Genomic DNA, 24864 nt, shown 5'->3' with positions numbered 1-24864 from the left:
GAAAAGGATTCAAAGTACCTGGAGAGCTGTTAATACAGTGTCTGTCCTCTTCACATTGATAGCTGGGGGAAATGCACTGTGTAAACCTACAATAGATGTGACTGACAAGTGTCAGTTTCTTGTTAAATGTTAAGCACTGATGGACCCTGAGACTGGAATTCTAAGCCCCACATGCTACCTTGCAACCCTGCAAAAATATCAAGAACATATACAAGCCCAGTCTTAAGATCAGTTTTTCCAATCAAGGTAAAGTAGGAGTTTAGGTTTAGGGTATATACATATGTACATACATACAGATATATATATAGTTTGTTTGTTTGTATTTGTGTGGTTTTAAAATACAATAATATTATATTTATTTTTATCTGGGGAAATAGAAAGTTACAAGACTTGCATAAATGACAGAAGTGTTATAGGGTGACATGCTTTGATATGAAATGCAAGTTTGGACTCAGTTCCTGATGGACACTAAATTGAGGCTTCTCAGCTGGATCTCAAAATACAGCTGGTGTAGGAGCTTTAAACAGTTTGGGAGACTTCTGTGCAGATGAACACATTACATGGGACATACAGAAACTGGCATCACAATTACTCTGCAGTCTAACCCGTCCCAAGTGGAGCAATGCTGGCTCATAGATCCATTTAATTTGTTTCCATGAGTAAAGCCGGACCTCACAGAGTCTCAATTGCACCCAAGTTTATGCTGCACTCCCAAAAGTAAACAAATACAAGGATGAGGCATTTAATTGGTGAAATGATGCAAAGGGTGAGATTTCCCCCAAATTTTGAAAAACTGGCCTAAGTGTGATCCCAAAGAGCACTGAAATATTCAGATATCACACAGTTATATTCACATAAACATATTCTGCTGTTCTCTGACTAAATAACAGAGAATTTTTCTGTGAATATATTCACACATACACAAAAATAAGAGGGATTTGTCCAATACATGACTAGGCCTGGGCTAACAGCACCCCACTGAGAGCAGCAGGGGGTGCCTGGGTCAGTGGGTGAGTGGCAGAGCTGTGTGGGGATGGTTTCATGGGGCAGCCCACGGGCACTGCAGAGCCTGGCTTAGAAGGCACAGTGAGCTATTCACAGTCAAGAACTTGCACAGAATACTTAGTCCTTACAGCCTTACAGGAAAAAAATGTTTTTTGACTAAAGCATTGAAGCTTCTTTTGTGCTTTGAGGCTGTCACCTCACGAGCAGTTTGAAATTTCTGCTAGAGTGGTTACAGGAGTGTGGTAAGGATTCCAAGTTCACAAGACAAACCCTGCATGAACCAACCACAGCAGCTGTGTGTTTCTGTGGCTGGCTGGTGAAAGCTCTCTGGATTAGTTAGCTTGTGTAATACTCATGGTCATGAAGTTGCTGTAGGCTTTACATAACTTCAGTGTGTTGGTCTACAATTCATGTATCTACTACTAAAACAATTTTCTAAGTACTGTTAAATACTTTCCTTGTATTTCTGTCTGGAACTCAAATCCAACAAGCTGCAAGAATCAGCCAGTCCTGACAAGCTTCAATTTCTGCCTGAAATTATTAGCTGACATCAATTTGACAAAAAAACCCTACTGTAAATGAGTTTTTTATTTGAGAGTGACCAAAACAGGTCACAGGAAGAAACAGGACAAATAAGCAAAGATAGAAAGAAAAAGCTAGGAAGACAGAGCAGGTATGTCAACATATTTTGCATGGACACTTTGACTTTCTTGCTATATTCATTTACTTTGTCACAGTAGAAGTAATCTTTGTTTCATGTCACAGTAGAAGTAATCTTAACAGGAGTAAAATTCTATCACTGACATAAAACAACAGGGATGAGATTTACATATTTTGCTTCAATTCAGACATCTGTAATGAAAACAGTGAGACTTGAAGAAACTTGAATATACTTGCAGATCTTGTGACTTTTCTGTTCAAACACAATTTTTCAATTCTACAGATAAAGCTCTGGTTTTGTTAAGGTAATGATCACAGAGCATTTGTCTACTCCTAAGTGACAGAAGTAAATATTAGTTTCAGATCTGAATCCAGCCCTCAGATGCTAACATAATTGTTGGTGTTGATATTGAAAAAAAATTGCAGGAGTGCATGTGCAGAATTGGGAAATCAGACCTGGGTCCTTGGAATTGCTCCTGGGCCATAAGCATATGCAAAGCAGAGTGCTGCTGGTTTCCTCTGGCTCATTTCTAGTTTTGGGATTCCAGTAGTTGATGCTAAATGCAAACCCCTCAGTGCTGGCCCCTCCTACATTTCCATTTGCAGCTGCACATTCTGAATGCTGTGAGAGCAGATCTCAGAGCACGGTGTGATCTGCAAACATATACATGATACATGAGCCACAGTAACTGTTCAGGCTTGCAGTGGGAATCACAGAGAGCTCACAAAAAAACTGTATTTGGAAATGAAATTGTGAAGGTGTATGAGAAGATAAAAGAGCGCCTTGACTTCTGTAGAGCATTTTGCCCCCAATACCAAAATGCCACTGCCTACACAAAGGCACAGAATTTATTGTCCCTATCTCTCATTAAGGGTGTTTGCCTGCATAATTTTGGGATCAGCTGTAGCTGAGACAAAAATCACACTTATCTCAGATCCCTATTCTACCTACCCCAGTGCTGCTGGGAAGGCCTGGCAAAGTCTCTTCTTGCTTCTGGACATTTTCCATTGAAGCATCAATGGTGCAAATTCAGGTAACAATTGTTTGCAATGCTGAAAATGCTGCCAGTGAGAGCTGGACAAGCTTTCCAGCTGCTCCACCTGTTTTTCCTGTCAGGTTCCTGGCAGCCTCATGGGGTGCACTGGGATGTTCATGTCGCACTGGGTGCATGGTTGTGCTGGGACTCTGAGCAATGCTGCTCAACCCATGTCCTGCTCCTGGATGTGTCTTCTCAGCTCCTTGACACTGGATTACAAATCTCTTCTTCCACCTCTTTTCCTCTCCTATTGTACAGGCACGTGCATATATTTAACATCAACTGCACTAACTGTAAGCCTTAGTACTATTCTATTTTCCTACCTTAAGGAAACTTATTCATGGTTAACTGAATCTTCAGCTGATTTAGAGCACTGCAATTCATTGACTCAGCATAGTTAAGACGATACCCCCTGGGTGGTTTTTTTTCCCCACAACAGTTCCCAGGGCGCAGAGGGTCATTTTCAAGGCTTGTATCTATCTAAGGCATTTGAAGGTCAAGCCCAAGTGGTTTTTGGAACTGCTTCGAATCCTGAAATCAAATTCTTCCAAAGCTGGTATCTCCTGGTAAGGAAACAATCTGCTGGATGTGGATTAAACAGATGTCTGAATGAGTGGCCTATTTCTCTAGGGTTCGTCCTTGGGAGCAAACAGGGTGACTTTTGTACTCCTGGAGACGGGGTCAAGGAGAAAATCTTTTTACTAGAGAAACCGATAAAAGATACCACAAATTTCACCCTGGCATAAAAAAAGGCTTCCTGGCAACTGAGGCAGAGCCTTAGTAGTGTTGAACAGATCCACTGGTGATTTTAATTCACTTCAAACTGAAACTTCATGTGTGGGAGCAGTACTCCAAGTAAAGGATTTTGTTTCCATTTTTCTAAGGGGAAACCTGGACAGAACTTAGGAGATAAACCAGAACCTGACCACTTGGCACTGATGCCAGATTTTTACAAGGTGATACTTTTCCTTAGGCACGTAAATGAAATAAGGCACAGCTAAAAGCTTCCACTACCCAGAGCTCCTCATGACAACTGTGGACAAGCCTCTTTCAAATCTCTAAAATTTCAGAACATTTTACAAAATTTTTGCCAATGGCCTATAAAGACCAAAAGGGAGCTGGGCAAGAGCTGAGCCTGTGAGGAGCATACAGACCCTCCCTTCTCACTCCCCTCATTCTGTTCTGGTCCCCCTTGGCACAGAGGAACTGCTCTGGTTTCTCAGGGACAGCATTTGGTTGTTAAATTAATTTCTCACAGGGGCCTTTCCCTCTTTTCCAGGCTTCTTCAAAATGACAGGCAGAACCAAAATCCCATTCAATTAAAAGCAAGTAAAAAAGGGAGATGAACTCCTAGCAAACAAACAAAAACAGTTTGAAATTTTGACTTAAAAAGCACGGCAGTATTTTACCAGCAAGCACTGAATTCATTAACACTACCTTATTTGTGCTACCATTAAGAGTTTTTCACTGTTACTGTTCAAAAGCATTTTTAGAACCTGCTGTTTCACTGCTGCTTTGAAATAGCTCTACCCAGGAGTGAATCTTTGCATTTATTTTCAAAACAATCAATTCTTCCACGTGTAAGACTTCATGCAAGTCCAGTCTTCAAAGACAAAAAATACCAGGCTTCCTTATTCTAGACCATTTTCCTCTTCTATTCCTCATCTCCTCCCACATTTCCTTTCTTTATTTGTTGTCCAGCAGCAGTTCCTATGGGCATGTGCTGGGGTAACATGCACATGCATGCCCTTGTACACACACATGAATAGGCTCAAAAAATACAGATCAGTGCCTTTTAACTCCCCTATATTCTCAACTATTTTTGTTTCTCCATATCTTCTCCTCTTCTTTTTTCTATTTCCTGTCCTTTTCATCTGCCTGCCTTCTCTGCTAGTATTTTATAATGCTGTTCATTGCTTTGATATTCTGAATCCAGGGTTTACTGCAGTCCTGAGCTGCTCTCATTGCCAGTGCATCCTGACACTGAGCACTGTCATTGCTTTTTTGTGATGCCAGAGCCACAGGCAAAAGCCTGTGACCTCCACAATATTATCCTTAAACCATTTTGACCCAAACAGGTCCAAATTTAGACTGTTATTTGAGTATGACAATTGAGACCTGATCTATAAGACCATTAAGAACATGCTGGATGTTGGAGCTGGGGTAAAAATCATGCTTTTGTTCTGAAAAGTGGGAGTCCCACCACAGCAGGCTCCTGTGGAAACACAAATTGAGGTGGGCTCAACCACCTCAGCACATTTGACAGCCATTTAAGCCTCTTTTTGTGACTTTAGCACACACGTGTTACACAGCTATGTGGGTTAATAATGTGAACAGACAGGAAGCAAGAAACATTAATGCTGTGTCAACAGCGTAGTTCCCATCGCTTCCTTGGCAAAGCCCTGTGCACACTGACAATCTGACAAACATGTCCAGCTCAGGGGAAGGTTCCTGTCCTGAATGCTTCTGTACCTTTCAAACATGCTGGTTTACAGCTGCCGTCTCTATGCTGCAGCAACCTGCAAAAACATTGAAGAAATAATTTAGCGGGATTTAAATAAAGAATAGAGGAAGAATAAACGTGGAACACCTAAATGTGTCTGGGAAATGTCATCACAGCCCAAGGCAGGGGGTGTCGCACCCTCCCCCTTCTGAGGAGGGCATATGAGAGACTTCGGTAAGCGGCCGCACACGTGGATGCCAAAGGCTTTTCTGGGGATTTTTCGGGGTGGTTGTGTGATAGCAGGTAATGTTTTCAAGTGAAGGTAACGAACTCGTGGTAAATTCTGAGGGAATGGTTTTCCCCTGCCTGTCGAGCAGAGGATCCAGGGAGCAGCAGGGCTGTCGGTAGCCTCTGGAAGCGGCGGCAGGAGGGAGGACAGCGCGGGCGGGAGGCAGCAATGGATCGCTCTCCCGGAGCGCCGCCGGCAGCGGGAGCCGCGGGGCCCGCGGGCAGCGGCCATGGCACCGCCTCGGGCGCCACCTCGCGGCCAGCGCCGGAACTGCGGCCAGGACGGACCGCGGTTACAGCGCCACAGCCGGGGCCCGAGCACGGAATCACCCCAAACTGTGTCCTCTTCATTTCAACTGTGAGTAAAATCCCATTTTAATTTCATTTTAACAATGTGGGTACATTGCTCGTGCTGTTAATAGGCCAGGATACTTTGACACCAAGTAGCGAGACTAAGTTAAAGCCTTATTTCTTAATCTCTTTTCTCACTCATTCCTCTCATACCAACCTGAGAAAGGTACTAAAAGTGGGAGGCAGGAACCCTGCGTGCATTTCTAAGGACAGGCTTTATTGCTTCGAAATGTTAATAGAAAAACAAGTAAAATAACAAGCTACATCTGCTGCATCTCAGTTGTTAAACTGCTGCTGTCAGTCAGTGTAATTCCCACCAGCTAACAATAAAAATGTTTTGAGATCGAAGCTCAGACACACTTCAACAATCGTTACCTAACAGGAATTTTCTACTATGGAAGTATTTCTTTCTCCACTCTTTTAGAATCATGAAAATGTTGATGTGCTACAAAGTCCTGTTCTAAAGGGCATGCTGTCAGGGATAGCAGTCACCAGAGCAGCTCTGTAAATTGTGCTGTACAGAGCAGGCATGTACAATACAACTGTAATATTTCATACTAAAAACCAGCTTATCATGACAGACAGGCAGCTTTAGTTTCTTTAAAAATACCATCAGACCAGACAGTGCTTGTAACTGGAAATTTAGTGTCTCCTAGTTCTTTGGCTAGTTAAGCTTTGTTCAGGCTGTACCCTGAGTAAACAAGGAGAAGGTTTTCTTTGGGCAATTGCAGAGCTAATGGGTGCCCAGCTTATGCTTAGCTCCATAGTCATTAACAGCATCCAGCACAAACAGAGTCTGACAACTCCTCCATTCCCAGCTCCAGAAGGCAACTGAAACCACAGCAGCCTTGAGTCACTTGAGCTGCATTTGCAAAGCAGCTGGACTGTGCAGAGGAGCTCTGCTGATCCAGGCTCTCCACCACACTTCTGCCTGCAAAAGTCAGGCAGGGATGTGGTTTGGTTTCTGTGTAGAAGGGATCTGTAAGTGATTTGAAGGTTCAGAGTTCAGGGCTGGTTTGGAAAAACACCCATTGGGCTGCGATGCCTGCAGGGGAGCCGTCTGGTTTGGTGGGGTGTCTCTGGGTATTTCTGGCATTTCACCTCCTGACTCAAGTCAGGAAAACTCACAGAAAGAAAGAATATGGAAAAATACATCCAGACACTTCTGAACATGGAAACCAGTTTCCTAATGTTTAGTCAAAGGTAGAAGTCAGTTCTTGTTTCACCCAGCCTCTTTGAATTAGAAAACATTCAGTTTCCTTTCAAGTATTAGATAAGCTGCACAAATAGTTACGCAAGAATCAGAACCATGACTAATTCTTGTTCATTAGATGTGCAACATAAATAACTACTTGTTTCACTACTGATTAATTACAGTGACATGCCTCCAGCTCTGTCACATGTGTCCAGATCTGCTTCCACACTGCCTCCTTTGAGTAAATCTGTGTCATCATTCTGCAGAGTTTTGCCACTGAGAGGAAACAGAAAAGCTGGGTGCCAAGGGCATCTGGCTCTGCAGCTCAGGCTCCTGGGGGTTTAAGAAGAGAAGGGGGTGATTTAAGAAGAGCTCCAGGGGGTGAGATACAGCCCCTAGTTCTGTTACTGGCATAATACCCCCTGTCCAAGGTACAATTCCCACATGGCTTTCCTAGGCCATCACGCTGCAAATATTTTTGGGAAGTTCTGTAATTTGCCTCAGCAGTATACACAAACATTCCTTAATGCATGACTTTCCTACTGTCTGCCTGCTTCCAGGATTTTCACTGGGTCACTGCATTGGTGCTGATGCATCCCCTGGGGCTGCACACACATTGCCATGCAGCCAAAGGCAGGGGAAACTTTGCTATTTCAGGTCGAGTTGATTACAGGCTTTTAACTGACACATGTTTTTTTCTTTTCTTTAAAGAAAACACCGAGTCACAAAAACTCAAACTTACCTTTTAAAAGGATTGATTTTGAGGGAAAAGTTTCCTAGATGGGGTGGTCTTTCTGTATATAGCAAAAAAGGAATTCTTCCATGACTGGGGCATTTATGTGTGGGTGCCCTGTAGCCAGCAAAGTGCAGTGAGTTGTGAAATGACAGTCACTGAGCCTGAGAGGGAATCAAGCAGGGCAACAGTCTGGACCTACTTTGCAGAGCAGTTTCTAAGTCTTTGGGTTGTGGTGTCAGTATGCTCTGCCAATCAGTTTTGTAGAGCTAATTATAAGTTCAATGGGTCAGGGAGAAAACCTCCCAGGCCAGCATTTAGAACAGCTGGGTGAGATAGGACCAGTCACACATCCAAGCCAGACACAGGAATGACCTGTGCACAGATATCTCCCATGCAATGAGCCAAAGGGCAATGCTACTCTTTGTTCAGCATCACACAGAGGCAAACTCAAAGGCCTCAACTCTATTTTTTTTGATGCAACCTTCCTTGTATCTTTCTACCCCAATGTAACACAGATGAATAGACTTAAAAATGGGGATATCTATTTATAATCTCATTTTTCCCTGCCTCTGTCTCGCCTGCTTTTAAATGTTCCTGTGCATTCCTGTGCATTAAAAGGACTAATTTTGTTTAATTTCAAAACTGAAGCTGGTGGTAACCAAGGATGGCCTGAAAGTAATTGTGTTAACAGAAAGTAATGCTGTGAGGTCAGGGGAAAGTGCAGGACCTGAGTGCTCAAAATACCATAAGCTACGTCATGAAAACAGATGTGCTCTGTAGCTCCTTTCTGTGTGTGGGGAACAGGCTCAAGACCAGGGTCTGCTCTGAACAGCTCAGCAAAGGTTTTTGCCCTGTTCTTCTACTTTCTACCTTTCCTTTCAGGAGGGAACATAGTTGCTTTGGGTTTTTTTTCCCTCTCCCCACTTGATTTTCTGGTCACTGTGGAAAACTCTCTGAAGTTAGTGTACAGAAATTCTGACTGGTTTAAAAAAACCCTAAACACCAAAGAGCCCAAACTGTCCTCATTTCCTCTATTTAAACCACATGTTGAATTATAACCATTTAAGTAGGAGGAAAACAAAAACATATTTCATTGGGTTCCAAGAAAGCTCTGAATGGATAGCATTTTTATCAATGTTTTGTGTGCCCTATCCAGACACCCAAAAAAGTGTGCTGTACATCAAATTTAAAGTGAGCTGTTTTTTTACATGTCCAGAAGTAACTGCATCAATGGCAGTGTGCACAGCTTGTAGTCCCTGCCTCAGGACTCATGGCTGAAGTCTGACTGAGTTTTTGGGTGGTGGAGAATGGCTGGTGAGGTCTCAAGATTCAGAAGTGTTATTGGCTATTTCTAGTGTGCTTTAAAGCTGCACGGGATGAGCTCTTGAGCTTCAGGTGGCAGCAATACAAAATGCTCCTATGTTTTCTTATACACTCAAAATTAATGTAAGTTTGCACACTAGTCTTCCTCTTGGGTTTGGGGCTGTCATTGTCCCCAAAGGGGCTACTTGCAGATGTACCTGTCTTTTGGTAATTCGGTTTTAATTCAAATCTAACCTCACGTACTGCAATTTTTACTTTTCCTATTAAAAAATTACAGATAATATAACAAAGAACCAAGAAGAAAAAGTCTAGTTTGCAGAAAAAAAAGTTTCTTGGTGCCAGAAAAGCAAGGGAGTCTGACAGCCTAACTTGTGGTGCTCATTCTTGCATAGCTACATTACTCAGTGAACAAATGTCTTGTTTTCTCTGTGACTCCACCTCTTTCGGGCATCCTGCCTGTCCCCACCCCTTACACTTGTCTGCATGTCTTAATGGCAGTATTTGTGCAGCTGGTAATTTATGTGTCTGAGAGATAAGATTTACACAGAGCCTTCCCTTCAGTTATATAGATAATTTGAGATTCAAGTATGTATGTGATTTGTCAGGTCCAACACTTCAACTTAAAACATCTTAAGGGCTGGACTTGAATGAGAGAAATTTTAAAAGGAGTAATTTCAACTACAAATTAGTTCTTAGGTCCTCACTTTACACCTAGTTACAAAAGTTTGTCTTCAAAAGAAATGCAATGCCTGTTGTAACATAAGTGCAGAGTCATTTGGCTGTGAGTGGGGCAGTTTGGCGTTGTGCTCTGGAAGAACGACGGAGCCGATCCTGTTACTGAAATCTCCTTGATTCTCTTGGTGTCTGGTGTCATAAACACGAATTGTTAATTTCATATTACTCATAGCAGGCACACTGTGAATGTTTGCAGAGTTTATAGGGGATCAGTTACAAATGTGATTATACCAGCCATTCCTCAGGACTGACACCAGTTTCAAATTAGAAGCTGACAGGCCTCACCTGCTCCAGAGTTCACTGGCAGGTCACCTTCTTGTCATTTTGGCTATTCCCCCATCAAAATGACACCTGTGTTCATAAAGGGACAGCAGGGACTCGAAGTTGTTAGAATTGTTGCAGAATAAGAATAAAATGTCATCTACTCCAATAATGTAGTGCTCAACTTTGGCCTTTCAGACAGCTTGATGCTTGCAGCCCCTGACAATGTTTCCAGCTACAAGAATAGCTGGATCCAAGGGTCAGCAGTTGTTCCCTCTTCTCCTCGTGGATGTGAGGCATTCAGCTCAGCCCAGGCCACAGGGCACTGACAACCCCAGAAAGAAGCAAAGAGCTTGTAAAGTGCCTTTGCTTTTCTTCATGCAGGACAATACATGTAGATAAACAAACATTTCTTACAGAGGATGGCATTACACTTCCATATTTTTAAACATACCATGTGTGAAAAACAAAAGGTAAACATTGTTAAGCAACTGGATAAAAAAATGAAATTCTTTTTCAATTTGTTGAAACCTATTTCTTCATAATAGAATATTTTTCACATTCACTCAATTTAATGGAATGGAGATAGCTAGATCAGTCCAATTCTAGTACTCTTAAATTTCTCAAAACTAGGAAAATAGACTGCATTTTCAAATACAGACTTTTTGATTACCTCTTATTTCTGTAATTAAAAAAATAGAAATCTCAGATCCCAACAGTGTCAGACTTTCCTGGTTAATGACTGGTGCTCTCTTGGATTCCAAGTGTAGTAAATAATTATCTAATGTATGTGTGCCAGCGATGGATCAGTTGTACAGCTGTCTTCTTAAGGCCTGGCTTTTCCAGGAAGTGAAGGAAATGTAGGTGTATATAATCCCACTGAAGTTGCCTGGCACACTGTGAGCAGAGAGACCGGTCTCTGAGCTGGGGGATGTTACAAGCTCTTGTAAGGCTGCTGGGAAAAGAGCACAAACATACTTGTTAAGAGAGAGGGTAGGCAGGGATAAAAAAGATGTTGAATTACACTTTGCCAAATGAAGGGCTCAGGGCAGCCAAGGCAAATCTTTTTGTTTTCCTTTCCCTAAACAAGACCTTTATTTTTGGCCTTTTATTTGTGGTTAGCAGTGCTGTAAGGACATTCACTTATCATAGTTGCCATCATTCTCTGAAATCTGTCCTTGGCTTTATTTGCTGGTCCAAGAAATATAATAGTATTGGCATTTTATCTATATTAACTAAACATAAGACCAGATTACTCATGGTGTAAACAAGCATGACTTCAGGAAAGCAATGCCGATTCAGGCCACCTGAGTGTCTGATTCTTAATATAACAGGGACCATGCTACTAGAAAGTGCACAGAAGCAAACATTTGTTATAGAAACTCATGTCACCAACAAAGACTCCCCCCACAGCATTCAGCAGGGAAAAAAAATATAGCTAAGGTAGATTTACAGAAGCCACCACTTTTCTTTTAATGATTTGGATATTGATCATTTTTAATCTTCTTCTCAGAACAACCAGGAGATCTATTACAGCTTGAGCCAGCCATGAAAAGCAGGTCCGTTCTTTAACCTGCCCCAATTCACTTGGACATATTTTATACCTCCAGGGATTCAGCCACGAAGTCCATTAGAGCATCAGATGCAGTGAGGTCAAATCAATTGTCCATACTGCAGACAAGGTAACCATCATTTACTGTAATTCTCCCCCGTCATGGTAGAGGAGAGGAAAGGTTAAAAGCTGTATTACCATGAGACTGTCTCATCTATCTTTCAGTATATTGGTAATACCTAAACATTGCTTAAAGAACTGAATGTACAATCTTAAATCTGGGCTAAACTGGATTTAATGGTTAGATTGTCAAATCAACAAATTTGCTAATGAATTTTTTCAGGTACCAGAAAAAATGAGCACTTTTAAAACAAAATGCAAAACTCCTTAAATATATTGTCACATCTGATGCAGCACATCTAACGCTATAATGGCTCATCTCAGGATGCCCTGAATGACTGATATTTATCCTTCCTCATATGCAGATATATTTACCTATGAAGTAATTTGCTGTCATCCCTTTAAGCTGGAGATGCTATGGCAGACCAAAAATAAAAGACGAAGTAAATTCAGGATGTATATTTTGCACTGTAAATCAAGTCCTTATGTGTTTGCACTCCAGGATGGGCAATAATAATTGACTGAAGCAATCACTGCTGTGGGAAAACAAACGCGCAGGCCATGTCGCATCTGAAGGTCAGGCCTGATGACACAGTAAGCACCTGAACTCTCACTGACTCCCGGGGAGCGGCGGGTGCCGAGCACCTCCCGGAGCTCTCCTGACAGCGGCAGATTTACGCGGCCGCTGGGGCTGGGGTGAGGATGCTTCCCACTCCCAGCTCCCGCTGCCGGCCCTGCGCAGTCGTTTATTTCCATTACGGTGCCATGGCAGCTCTGACTCCCGCGCTCCGTGTGGTAACTGCAGGAAAGTGAGAGACAAATGCGCTTCTGTGCCAGACTGTGTGTTCCTGCTCCTTGGGACCACTGCACCGTGGCCCTGACTAATGTCACAGGGCTGCTGTGCATGCTGGGGACCCATGCTGACCCCAGTCCTACCTGGGAGAGCTCAAGCACCCTGGCCAGGCCCTTGTAGGAATCCCCTGTGAAGTGGAAAGTGACAATGAAGCTCAGATTTATTTACTTGCCTGTTTGCCTTTTCTAGGTTAATCTTTTCTCTTTCCCTGGATTTCTTTAATCCTGAGAATTTTTTTTTTTTAAGTAAATGATTGAATGAAGGAACTATTGAAATTTCCCATATTCCAGAAATCTTTTCACAGCTGTAGAAATGAGTGAATTTATTCATGTTTCAGAAGCTGACTTGCTGAGCAAACATACCCAGGTATGGGAAATAGAGCCAAAGTAGTAAGAAGGTAATTAGGCACTGTTATTCTGGTATAAGTACATCAAATGTATTTCTGTGGCCGACACACATTCACGATATTCTTCTTGGTAGAAAATATGATGAATGTAGCAGGAGGGTAAGAGTTGGTGTAGGTTGCAAATTATTAAATATTTTATTATGAAGCCTGTTTTTAAGAATTTAGAAAGGTTTTAAAGCCCCGCACAGTAAATTCTAACTTCAGGTAATGTGGGCATTCAGTAACTGTAAAAAGAAACTAGCAAACTTTTGTGTGTGCTGAAGGAAAGATAAATGTGCTTTAGATTAGGTGTTACATACCATTCACTTAACTACTTTTCCTCTTCTGCTCATTCTTTTTATGGTTTACCTTAACACAGAATCTGTGTGAGTCCTTTTCCTCAGTTTATGTTACACTATCAGCTCTGAATTCATCCCTCTGAATGTCTCTTCCCAGATCCTCTGCTAATGCTCACAAAAGTGCAGATTGGAATTGTCATTCAATAGAAGCAATGCCAGTATTTTAAAAACTAAGCACTAAATCAGGTAATGTTTGGTTCATATAGAACAAAATGTTCTTTTAATATAGAAACTCAGAAATAAATAATGGGAATTTAAATCTAAGAAGAAATAAATTGATTCAAGTCTGGAAAGAAATGAAAGATTGGAAAGTTGCTTTACTTTGTAATAGCTCAAAAGTAGGGCTGCAGCTTGCATGGTCTGTTGGGTTCCTTGTTCTGGAGCACTCTCAGATAACTCTCAGCTGAGTATCCCCTCTCTGCTGGCACTATTCTGCAATGCTAATTCAGTGAAGGGTGCACTGGGTTATTTAACTGAAATCAGAGTCTCAAAAAGATCAGACAAGCTTTGCTGTTCTTTGGCTTCAATGGATATCACAGCCCTGACTGAAAGAGCACTGAACTTAATAGAAAGGCTTTGGATCTGGAAAAATGCTTACTGAAATCATTGAAAGAGCTTTAACTCCAGCAGTTAACACTCCATCCTGGCCATTTTCTCAGCAGATACGAAAATTGGTTCTGCAATGCCCAGTCATGTTTCTCAGATCAATATGACAAACTAAGGGATGTGTATTTACTATCTGCTCTGTTATCATCACATGTCAGATCAGACTTTTGAAAAATAACTCTTCGATTTTACAATAGTTCTATCCTGTGCAGAAAATAAGTGTATTTTAAAGGAAATCTGTTTAGAAAAATCACTAAGGAATTCCTCAAGAGTTATATATAGCTCTTAGTTGACAGACTTCCTTAAAGAACTCCTTTTTCTATGTCTACAGTAATTAAATTAAAAGTTGTCTTTTGAGTATTTGATGTTGGCATGTTGCATTTAGTTTAATTTTCTCCAAATGCTAAAGAGGTTGTGACAGTTATGGGGAAGTAGCTAGGTCTTGTGAACATGAGAGGGTCAGAGACTCTGAATTTGCCATAGCATAAAATAGTGCAGAGGCCTTTCTGGTTCTCCTGGTCACTCTGTGGGGGTGTAGCAATTGCCTGCTTGTTGCATCAGTAGTCACTGCCCTGAAGTGCAGCTGGTGGCATGACAGCTGTGGAGGTACATAGGACATCAGTGTGGGGCTTTGGGGATGAAATTCTCCTTTAAGTAACCAAAAAAGATGGCTCTGATTACAAAAACCTGGTGACATTAGGCAGAACTGCTCTCAAGCAAGCAGGAAAGGAGCAGAAGAAGAGTGTTTTTGGGAGCCAGTGTCACTCTGGGTGCAGCCCAGCTGTGGCACAGCACGACTGCTTGTGTCTGAGAGGAAACCAGAAAGCTCTAGCAGGACTCCTTCTGTTAAAACTGAAATAGTTATTCATGAATAGCATCTTACATCTGTATTAAAATGTTTCCTACAGTGCTATAGGCTGCCAGAGAAAACTGTACAGCCCTTTTTCCTTTCCTTCTCTTTTCTTTAATAGGGTGAAAATTAGTAAGTGTAGATTGCCTGGCCTGGTGTTTCTTGGCATGTACAGATAAAGCAAAACTAACTTGAAAAGCTTTGGAGTTTCACTTCACATAAGCATGCATTTTTCTGCCATGTGCTGAATCCCCTCCTACTCTTTCCAGTTTACAACATATGTCACTGTGAAGTCTCACTTGTAACAGCTTATCCATTAGTATTTTCTGTCTGAACTTCTTGACTTAGGTGCTCTCTGATGTCCAAACTGGGTGAATCACAGAAAATAGCTGGGGCCCTCATGCTTTCATGAGGCTCTTTAAACCTTCTGGGCCAGGAATTACAGATAAAAAATATTAAAAATTCACATTGGATATACAGTTTTAACTTCTGCAGGTTTCCCAATGTTCACAACATGAAAAAAAGCCCTGGTGTTTGTGACCAGATGGAAAACAACCATGAAACAGAACACATATACAAAGCAAACCAAAGTGATTAATTAAGCCTTTTGGTATTTGCTTTGGATTTGGATTTTGGACTGAAACTTGTTGTAAAAGTTTTTCAAAAGCTGAAGAAAAGGCACAGCAACCAGTGAGGGGAGTTCTTGCTTTACCCAGATCCATCTGCCTTGCCTACAGAGCTGTTATTAACTGCCTTAAATGATGATTATTTGTCCAAACCAGCAAAACTATGTGAAAATGTATTGAAATGAAACATTGCCCTGAAAGAGCTCCTGTTTTCCTACAAGTTCATTTTGAACCAATTTGCCAGATCAATTCAAGGACAAAATCAACCAAGATTTTGAGAAACAAAAAAGCACTAGAAATATTTCCATCAATTAGAAGAAAAAACCTATACAATATTGTCCTCAATGTCCTGATTTCCAGCCCTGAGTTTAGTGTTACTGCTAGCTGAATGGAAATCTGAATGAGAAGTTGGCTTTTAGAAAAGAGAATTTAACTAATTTATTTTCATTACTGAAGCTGAGGAAAATGCAAGCTATGTGACAAGGAAAAAGTTAGATTATTGGAACAGGAAACATTTATGTAAAAAAAAGGTAAAACATAGGAAAATCCAGGGAAATTAGATGATTTTTAAATATATTTTTTAACCATGCAAGATATCCCTTTCAGCACAGCATGGGATGTAGCATTAATCTTATTTGTCTGCGATTTAAAAAAACTATTTCCTCACAGTCAGGGCTTTGTTACATTACCTCATTTTTACCCACAGAAGCCAAACTACTGAGTTTTTGGAGACTGTAAGCCATAAATTCTTTTCTATGACAATTAGTTCATTACTAATCTTGACCATGTGTCCAATGAACTAATGAAGAACTTTAATATTAAAAAGCACCACATAAGTCATTTACAACAAGCCAGACAAAATATTGAGCATTTGTAAATAGGACTTCTCTTTGCAGGACTTCTCTCTCTTTTAGTTTTTCTTCCTGAACGCTAGCTACAATTATCTTTAAATCTCCAGAAAGAAACCAAAGAAATGGGAAATCAGGTTTGTGGTAGTATTAGTCATCTTACTAATGGATATTCTATAGCTTGCCCTTTTTTCCACTTCCTCTTACCTGGTCCTTTCATAACTCAGCCAGACAGACTCTTAAATACCCTTTGATTGGAGCCAATGGGTCTCACAAATGTAATTTATGCAGGAGTTGATGATTTAAATGGAAAAAACCCAAAGTCTTGCACTTTTAGAAAATGTAAATCTGTCTGGATCTCATTAAGGAAGGTTCTTGACTACAGGAGAAAGTCTCCTCCTCTTTTATTTTTTATTTTTAATTTTTTTTTGGAAAGTCATAAATTTATTAATGAGATTCAGATCTTTAAAAAAAACAAGAACCAAAAACCAGCCAAACTTTGGAATCATGGTTTTATCTGTTGATTTTTCCAGCAGCCTTATCCAAAACCTTGCCAGAGGTGACATGCAGGATGCTGTCAGCAGGGAGATGCCATGATGACCTCTCTGTCAAGACAGAGAAACAGTGCAAACAGTGCACAACACAGGAATTCCAGGGACCAGTGCATTTATCTTAACCCTGATGCTGAGCAACTTCTACAAATCTTAAAAAAAACACCCCAAGCACCAATGGTTAAAAAGGGGAGCTAGGTATAAATCCTTGTTACTTTTCTGGTATTGTATGGCAATTAAAACATGACAACTTTGCCTCAGCCATAATATCTAAGAAATCCCAGGAGAATGAAGGGTGAAAGCAGCCTGCCTCCATTTGAGAGCAGCTGAGGCTGGCTGATGGCAAACAGCTCATGTGTTAATTTGTGGGTAAAGCCCTCCTGATGCAGGTTGTCAAGTTGTTTATTAGTGGGGTTGTAACTTGAGAAGGGATAAGCATTATCTCAACTACTCCCAGCATCAATTTTTGCAGTTACTCTGTGAAGGTCCTAAATGCAAACTTGTATTGGTGGCTAAGTTTAATTTTTCCAAAAGGGAGTTCCAGTGTCTCTGTGAAAGATTCTATATGAGGGACAGGCTTACTTAATTTTATAATTCTGTGAACTCCAGCACTGTCTACTCCTTTTCTTTCAAATCTGGGATAAGGACATCAGATAATATGGTTTTCTTTTCACTTTATCCTGCTCTGCCTTGCAAAGATTATGCTGGTGTGCTTGAGTGCTCCCATTGATATTTCAGATCTCTCAAGACAGAGACTGCACCAGATAGTGGTGAACATACCTGACACCTCCTCTGGAAGGAGACAGATTTTCTCTTTAAGGAAGAGAAATGGAGAGAAATACTGGGAAACTTATTTAACCTGAAGTTTCTAAAAGAATTCAAGCCAAATTCTACTTGTTTCCACTTGCTGTGTTCAGTGTATTACAACTGCATGAGAAATGTTCAAAAAGGATGCCTAGTTCACTTATATTTACTTAAAACTTAGCTCACCAGGTCTGATTCACATCCCTGCTAGCTTGGAAAAAAAAACTGAGCAATGTCTTATTTTTAAGCCAAGTATGGAAATTAGATATGGTTTCTGCCTTGTTTCTGCTTCTAGTCTTGAGTGTGTGTGGGGGAGAGGATGAGAGCAAGACAAAGACATCTATAAAGAGAAGTGGAATATTTCCTTGAGACCCAAATCACTTCTAGTGTGTATTTTTAAGTGGCTTAGTTGATGCCACATTTACGGCACACAAATCTGAAATCACCTCTTTGATTGTTGACTGTGATCAGATGTTTTATGAAAAAAGCAGGACTTCATTTTCCCCCAGAAGTTCCTGCTGATATCCCTGCTGTGCCCAGCCCTTGGCCTTGCAGCACTGTGCTTGTATCCTGCTGGAATCTTTCTCCAGGGGTAACTGGGAGACAGTGAGACAGTGGGGAACTTGGATGAGCCTTGAATTTAAGCTGTGCCTCCTCTCTTTTCCTTTTTTACTCACTTGATCACATCAGCTTCTGGTTCTAAAATGATGACACATTTTAGGACAGTGTTAAAAAACCCTGAAGTAAATTTTATATATATTTCTATTTAGTACAATGTTTAAAGAGATAAAAAAATCATGAACATCATACTGACAGAAGACTTCCTCTACCTCCATCTCTTATTTTCTCTTATTTTAATCTTAAGCACCTGAATTATTGGAGGACAATACATTAATCAGACAAGTCACAAGCCAGAATTCTATGTAGTTTGATCACTTTTGGGGTAAAATTTAGTTAGACTGCCTAAAAATGCTTATTGGTCTCTATGGATTTGTGCTGAATTTATTTAATACAAAGTGTAATATAAAAAGCCCTTTCTGCAGTTAATTAGCCTCCAGGTTATTGCAGGCCCCAAGGCATTGTGTTTGAGTTGTCATTGCTACTTGCAAAGATCAGCAGTATTTAATTCTTGTGTTACACAAAGTAGATTCCCTATGCTTATCTGGCTAGTGTTAATTCATTGTTTCCAGACTCTATTTTTCATTTTTTTCTTGGCTGTTAAAGATGGTGCTAGAGATGAGGAACTTTGCTGAAAGCAGATGTATTACACTGAGACAATACCAGTTTAAGTTACAGCAGAACTAAACTTCAAGGAGGTTCCTCCAGAACTATGCTATTGTAACTTGGGGCAAGATTTCTTCTTGTTACATGATAAAAATAAAACAAATAGGGTTCATTCAGACTTCTTTGGGATATGGTAGATCTAATCTTATTAATTATTCCTGTTTTCTAAGGAGAAAACATCAGGTTTCCTCCACTTGAATATTCTGTTTTCTCAGAAAACATTTACACATGTTCCAATACCCAGCTAGCCCTGGCAGGAACTCTTTAGTGGTTAGAGAAGTGGCAGAAGGTTAAATCATCTGACTTTGATTTGATGTTGATTGTTTACCCTTAGTGTACAGTAATATCTTAAAAAAACCAAAGTAAAGTGGGTGTATTCATTACCGGCCAAACACAGCCGACAAGTTAAGGAACATGTGACGCCCCTCAGCTGAGAGCAAAGTGCTTCATTTTAATGGAGATTACGGTAAGAACCAAATGAAGTTGTCTGAGGGAAATGATGTCTCCTGAGCCTTTCTTCTGGTTTGGCCACAAGTTAATAACACAACCAGCACTTAACAACAAAATGCAGGACTGTATTATCTTTTAGCAAATGCCAGTCATGGGCAATCCAAACAGGTCAATTACTAGCAAATCTCCAAAGATCTCCTGAAACCTCAGAAGAGTTAGAGATGCCAAGAAAATGTCTAGATGCACAGAGACACAGGAACAGAAATAGGGCACAAACCAATTTGCAGAAATGGAACTTAACCCTTAGAGGGAAGAACCCAGCCTGCTACATATTCATTTCCACTTCATTAAATATTTATGGCGAGACATGCATGTAATGTGATTCTGCATTATGGAAAAAGCACAAAGGGAATCTGTGCTGTTTCAGTCGTTTAACCTATTTTTTCAATCTTTCTGTATCTTGCAGGTATAATGGGCAAATGTGGGGTTTTCTGCCACTGACATGTTAGACTTTTGGAAATGAATGTGTTCTCTTGAATAATCCTAAATCAGCACGCACAAAACAGCATATAGAGGCCAGTGACAGCCTATTCTTCAGCTCAGTAGCATGTCTACAACTTATTAATATTAATGAAACCTGCACACAAGCATGTGGGGATAATTGACCCTATTAAATTCCATTTACTCATGAGCTACTTTTTAAGGTTTGCCCCTTAGTTATTGTAGTTTTTATCAAGGATAAAAGTTGGCATATGCCAACAAAAGAATATTTCAGAAGTAGCTTTGTGGAAAAAAAAAACCAAAACAGAAAAAAAAAGGGAAGGGAAAGAAAACTCAAGAAAAATGAAGTATGACAATGTTTTCATCCAAACTTTCAACAGCTAATGAAAACAACCTTATCTTTGCTTTAAACCTTTATTGGGACAGGACATCAAAATCCTTTAGGAGACGAAGGCATCAGCCTGTTTATTTTTTTGTGGGATCTCTATTTAGGTTTTTAATTGTAGGACTTTGCATTGAGCTGGGCAAACACGGGAAGGGTAAGCAGTATTTCAAACACATACCTGGAGATCTGGATCCATTCAAGGCCAGGATGGACAGGACACTGAGCAGCCTGATACAATTGAAGATGTCCCTTTAGGGTACTTTCCAACCCACTCCATTCTGTGATTTTATGGTTTAATTTTTTCTCTTAAATTCTGCGAATTTTGTCTTAACTGAGTTTTCTTTCATGCTTTTTCTATTATTTTCCTGAGAAAGTGGGTAAAACAAGATAGTCAATCTGGCCAAGAATATCCGATAACTTTTAGCTGATCTTTTCTTTTAAAGAGTTAGCCCATGATATGAAATTGGTTTTGCAAAGTTTTGTACAACTATAATCTAACCCCCCCCCAAACACACCAAGAAAAAATGCTTGTATTAGAAGTTGCCATTAGTTTTGCCATAACTACTATTTTGTAGTAGATATTATTAAAAATTCTTTCCCTGACAGCAATTTTATAGTTTCTTGGTAATGATCTCAAACAAACCTCTCTGAACAAATCTCATAATGAGATCAAATCTTGCACAGCAAGAGCACTCAGACAACGAGTGGTTGTATACCTGGTACTTTGTATCCAGAAATTAGCATTTTTAGAGTCAGCACACCTTCCAAATCGCCTTGTTCAGGGCTGCAGGGCACTTGAAAAAAGGGCCAGAATCACGTTTGGTGTCTCCAGACCTGAACTGGGGGTACGCAAGACCCAGTGTCTCCATTAGCTCCAGGCTGACACGCTGCTCTTTGCACCAGAGCAGAATGAATAATCTCCAGCCATGAGTTACTGGCACAGTTAAGGCCAGAGCTCAGCTGACTGACATCAGGAACAAAAGACCTTTGGCAAAGCTTCCAGTGCAAAAGCACTGAGAGGAAATTCACTCTTGGCGCTGAGCACTTCGAGTACGAGCAGGAGGAACTGCTGATTAACAAGCTCAGACTCAGACCAAATTCCAAAGGTTGAACAATGGCAATAACACTCTGTTATGTCTCTCTACAGCATGCAAGCAATTTTTCATTCCATTAGAATCCATAGGCAACTCCAGCAGTACATTTTCACAGTCTAATTGATACATATGAGGTTTGGCTTGCAGCTTTCAAAAGAATCAGAAGTACAGAGAATTGTGTACCATCCAACAAGAAAAGCAAAGTTCGGTAATATTAGTTATAGGTGCAGTAGGTTTTGATGGCTCTAACACCTGTCTAAGGCAGGCAGGACACAGTTGTGCCTTGGATGGTGCACTGTGAACTGGGCTGCTGGGGTTTCCTCATAAAAATGAATGTGCTGATCCCTCCATGGGGCTCTAGCAGGTCTGAGGGCTTGATTTCTTCTACAATATGCCCTCTCTGAGGGGCATATTTTTCCCCACATTAACCTGATTCTTTTTCTAACTTCTACCAGTTTGTTTTCTTTTTATAACTTCTACTTCTGCAGTTTGCTGCAGCACTTCTGGTTTACTAGTCTGAAGGTTGCAGGGTCACCTCTGAATCTTTCTCGTATATTTTCATCTGCTTTTTTCTTGCTTGTGGTAGCGAGGTCAGTGCAAATAATTGATTATACTGAGCTATTACTAGGTATTTCATATTTGTGGGAATCCCCTCTGTTCCAAGGGTAATGTTTTTTTGACACTTTGATCTGAGGCAGTCCTGGAGATACTTTTGGTCTCATTTAGGAACCTCACTGTCCTCCCTTGCTGATTATTGATGCAATTAACATATTCAGCTTTCCTGCAATGGCTTTCTATTCCAGAACTGCTCCTTTAGTCATGTATTGGCACCATCAGTTTACCAATTACCTTCTAGGCTGATGCAAGTGAATGCAGTTATTAAGTTTGTATGTTTAGCAAGTCACTCTTCAAACTCTTGTGGGCCTATTTACAGTGGTTTCAGTTAACTTCAGTTAACTTTTCCAAGTCAAGTCTCCTATCTACTTTTCTCCAGAGAATAGGACTTTTTGAAGGATGGCTTTTTTCTCCTGATAACCATGTTCTCTGCTCTTTAGACACGGTAACTACTTTTGATATTTGAAGAGACTATTTAATAGTATACATTTAAACTGGACCTTCATTGTGCCATTAAGCAGACTCCACATGGACTGTGCTAGCTGCACTTTTTTTTAACTTAACTTTGCTATTTTAAGGTAAATTGCTGCCAAGCATGATATTTTTTTACTTTATCCACCTGTGAGGATTTGAATTTGAGAATGACAATGTCAGGACATAATTCTTTTCCTTGCACTTAGAAAGTTGGCAGCTTAGCTCTGCTGAATGTATGTGACCAGTAAGAGGTACTGGCATTCAGGTATGTCAGTCAGTGCCTTACCTCAGCTCTGACTCCTCAGGGGAGCTCTTAGAGCACCTCTGCAGAGCTCAATGGCTGGTACACACAGTAGTAAATGGCACACAATGCTATCCTCTCCTTGGCAGCTGTGAGAGAACCCTCCAAGGGACAGCCCGTGGCCAGGGAGGGGCTGTGCACAAGTGCTCAGTCTCTGGCTGAAGCCGCAGACAAAAATATTACCTTGAGTTCCCCACTTTTCAAGTCCTGGGAGAAACAGCAATTTAGTCCTTTGGTGAACCACACCATGCCAGGAGAGGTTTTCTGAACTCCATGCTTTTCTATCACACTTGACCTGCCAGCTGAGTAATACAGTGTGGCATTATCTGATTTCTTCAGTGCTTACAGCAAAATGACTTCATAATAAAAGCATTCCCATTCTCCTATACAACTTCAGATTTTGCCAGAGTGTTATGTTTCTAATAATGAAAAACATGGCTTATTTCAGATGATAAAGTAGCCATAAATAAAGAGCTCACAGGAGCAGGCTGACAAATAAACTTTTTATATGTTGGGTATGTATGGGGATGTAGTTTGTGGTGACAGCACATTGCTCAGAAAAGCAGGTCATATGCTGCTTCCTATTATACCAGTGTCAACCCAGAGAATTTCCATTGTCTGTATTTCAACCAGTTCAACTAAGATAAAGATCTCTGCACAGAATTTCATAGCCTTTTTGCCACTGTATAGTATTATTAAAAAAAGAAAGTACTGTAGGGGTCAAATTACTTTCAATATTGTTTGTGATAATAAATGCACTACAAATGGTTGTGTTTCATCCATTAATCATAATAAAAGCACAAAAAAGGCTGAAATAGATTTCAGTAAGGTATCAAGTCCTTCTCTTGCAACGTTTTGAAATTTAGGCATGTGGTACAAGGCAATGCCTGTCACTGTGACTGTCACTGGAAGCGAGACACTTCAGGGTAAGCATTGCCATTTTAGGTTGCATAATGATTGGATAAGGATCAAGTCCTCTATTCTTAGACTACCTGTAGTAAAAAGAAATTAAGATTAAATAATTGAAAGGACAATAGAGAGGATGGTTCAGAGGGACAAGCGAAGAGGTATTCAAAAAGCATCATGCCCTGTGCATGTACCTAAGAACAACAAGAAGAAAAGGGGAAGCTCTGTGCAGGGCAGGGCTGGCAGAATGCACACAGCTCTAAGCCCGGAGTGGTTCCCAGCCCCTTCCCCTGCTAATCTCTGGACCTGAGTAACAGGGGCAGATGTGCTGGGAGCCCTCCCAGCCCCAGCAGTGGGGCACTGCTGGCCTGGGCTGGCTGCTCTCAGGAGGGGAAAAGGAAGTGCTAAATGTGCCACGGGTTGCAGAGGCACAGCAGGTGTTGCTTTAGCCTGGGAGTGATGCTCCAGCCAGCCAGAGCCCTGGGAGGCTCACCTACCTGGCAGTCCCGAGCAGGGGAACTGAACAGAGACAGGGACAAAAGTAGGGCAGCATCCATGGACAAAGCCTGAGCAGCTTAACTCACACTAATGGAAAAAGGGATTTGAGTCGCTGAAATCTGTTACATCGAACTGAGATGAAAATATAACCTAAGTATTTATATCTGGGCTGTAAGAATGCTGGGAGAGAGGAGAAATAATGCCTACCATACTCCTGTTCTGGAGGATTTTTTTTAACCTATTTTTTAAAAACAGAGATGTTATATCCAGTCAAAATATTTACATTTTTTCGTATGCAAATTCAAGGAAAATTTGAAATCTGGTTGCAGGTTTAAACACTTCACACAGACATACACATACTAAGCTCCTGATCCCATATTTCTCCAAATATCTTTCGTTATGTGCTCTCACAGAAAACAACAGCAAACAGCTACACAGAAAAACCTTCTTTGTTCTTTTCAAAAAAATTAAACATAATATAGACTCTTTCCAAGAGATCAATATAAAGCAAATATTACATAACAATTAATCAAATGCTGTATGTGAAAGGGCAAAATGTAGATACTATTCAAATTTGTAAAATGTAAAAGAAAAACCAGAAAAATTTGCTGTTTCTCTGTTCCTAAGTACCACAGAAGAATCTGCTGTTTTTCTGTAATGGAACAGCATGGAGCAATATGAATAATTGAATTTCAGGAGCTTGTTTCTATCTGAGCAGTCTCATTTCATAACCAAGTCAAATGAGCTCTACCATTCTCACTGGAATGG

At 40.7% G+C, this 24864-nt stretch overlaps 2 long non-coding RNA genes across 7 annotated transcripts in view; one reads left to right on the top strand and one right to left on the bottom strand.

The window, feature by feature from the left end:
- Positions 1-5713: 5713 nt before the first annotated feature.
- The window catches only part of LOC134422992 (uncharacterized), an 83610-nt gene continuing 64459 nt past the window's right edge, over positions 5714-24864 (top strand). Inside the window, exon 1 of one of the 2 annotated variants that reach the window (XR_010028975.1) lies at positions 5714-5791. This is a non-coding gene — a long non-coding RNA (uncharacterized LOC134422992). The remainder of the gene's footprint in view (positions 5792-24864) is intronic. The other variant, XR_010028976.1, reaches the window with a different exon arrangement.
- Positions 10104-24864, bottom strand: part of LOC134422991 (uncharacterized) — a 121874-nt gene continuing 107113 nt past the window's right edge. For all 5 annotated transcript variants that reach the window (XR_010028973.1, XR_010028972.1, XR_010028971.1 and 2 more), the window contains 2 exons: positions 20387-20573; positions 10104-10989 (listed from right to left, as the gene is read on the bottom strand). This is a non-coding gene — a long non-coding RNA (uncharacterized LOC134422991). The remainder of the gene's footprint in view (positions 10990-20386; positions 20574-24864) is intronic.

The sequence above is a fragment of the Melospiza melodia genome, chromosome 11, assembly GCF_035770615.1.
Source record: "Melospiza melodia melodia isolate bMelMel2 chromosome 11, bMelMel2.pri, whole genome shotgun sequence".
Classification (NCBI taxonomy): domain Eukaryota; kingdom Metazoa; phylum Chordata; class Aves; order Passeriformes; family Passerellidae; genus Melospiza; species Melospiza melodia.
The sequence above is the reverse complement of the archived record's forward strand: the minus strand, read 5'-3'. Positions and strand labels throughout refer to the sequence as shown.